Genomic DNA, 1,876 nt, shown 5'->3' on the forward strand with positions numbered 1-1,876 from the left:
AGCCCCGGCGGGTGCTGGACAGCCTGGGAGTCCTGCGCGGTGCTGGGGCTAAGGGCACCCCAGCCCCCTGGGACGGTCGGCCGTGGGGCTACCGCAGCCGCTCTGGTGGCGAGTGGTCTTTAGGACGGGTTTTCCAGGATGAAAGCGGCCGAGAACATATTTGCAGGAGGTGGGGGTTAAATTCATAGTATTCTGAGTAAGTTTTAACGGAGTCGTGCCCCGGGGCACTTTATACTACACTTGACAATTATTGCAAAGTTGCTGTACTAAATACTTACATGTGTACATCTATACATTTTCTCAACTGATGAACTTTGAATATCTGCCTAGTGACCTACAGAAAGGTCCTGCAGACACTGATGCGCATGAATTAATTTTTACCAATGCGGGTATTTTTGGGCAAACACCCTTCTCATGTGTTGGGCAGCCTCCTCGCACACAACGCGGTCCCCGGGGCACTGGGTTTGGGCGAGCCTGTGCAGCCCCTCTTCAGGGCTGGGGCTGGGGACCCGGCTGGGACAGAGGGGAAACAAGCTACCAAATTGCCCTGGGTGGGCCAGGGAAGCGCAACTTGATGCATGCAATTGCTTCTACGTATGGTTTTACCAGCTATCTACCTCCATTTTATTTTCCAAAATATTTTTTGGAAACCTTATTATGTAAATGACACTAGTTCTCAGGCACGAGCTTATCAGCTACCTCTGGAAAACAAAGACTGGCACTTTGCTCTTTGTAAAACCCGGCTCCCTAAAGACACAGGTATTTTTCCTCTACCCCCCTGAGATTAGTGAAATACCCTTTACTATACATAAATTATTTATCCTCGTTTGCAAAATTCAGTTATTTACAATGCTATTCCCACGAACACACCTTCTTACGTCATCCAGTTACTATATTTAGAACCACCTACAGTAAAATAATTACGTGACTAGAGCAAACAGCTAGAAGGTCACCGTCAGTGTCATCAAATAGATCTGTTTAATTGCCCTTGCTGGAAGAGGGGTGGACTTCAGGAGAAACAGGGAACACCACCACCAAATCTCGGTCTCGGAGGAGTTATTGGCACTTTCAGTCTATTTTTAAATGCCACGAGTGGGTACACTAAGAGCTTTGGGGTCAGTGGAGAGACTCTTACTGACTTTTCCAGGTGTTTTAGGCCAAGGCAGTTTTAAAACGTCATAGAGAGACTTGTCTCAGCAATGCCCAGATTCATCTGAAGCAAAGATTATAATAATTCCTTGTATCTTTTATAGGTCTTTTATTTATTTGTATTGTTTCCAGGTAATATACATTATTCAAATATATTTTAACTGTGGCGTTTACAAGGCATAAAGGACTCAATAAAGCAGCATTCAGACTGAAAATTATAAAACCTCATAGCTTTGTTATGGTCACAGGTATGAAGAGAATGCAGAAATGCCAGTATCTGCCACCTCACGCAGCAGGGAAAATCTGCCCCAGCCTCCAGGCTTTGCTTCTCTGCAGGTCCCCAGCTGGGGGGGACGGGAGCCTAGCTCAGGCTCCAAACATGAAGGAATACACAAACAAGATAAAAATTATTGCTGGAGATATCCAAAAGGCTAAAATCTTAGTGAACGGTGAGCAGCGTTAGCGCAGGGACAGGGGAGCAGCAAATACGCCAAAGCATCCCCTGATAAGGGAGTCGTTGCTGCGTAAATGCCGTTGTCCAGCAGCACACACCCAGCCCTGTCCCAAAGGCAAACTGGGACGGGCCCAGTCACCTTCAACAGCCGCCAGCCACTGCGCTGGGGCACTGGAGCTGCTGCCCTCCCGGGGTATCTACCTGTGCCTCTGGCTCTTCAGGTTGGACAGGGCATGAGGTCGATTAAAAAGGGAAAACACACTTGGCTAATTC

The sequence above is a fragment of the Egretta garzetta genome, unplaced genomic scaffold (genome assembly GCF_000687185.1).
Source record: "Egretta garzetta isolate BGI_Z169 unplaced genomic scaffold, ASM68718v1 scaffold158, whole genome shotgun sequence".
In the NCBI taxonomy this organism is placed as follows: Eukaryota; Metazoa; Chordata; class Aves; order Pelecaniformes; family Ardeidae; genus Egretta; species Egretta garzetta.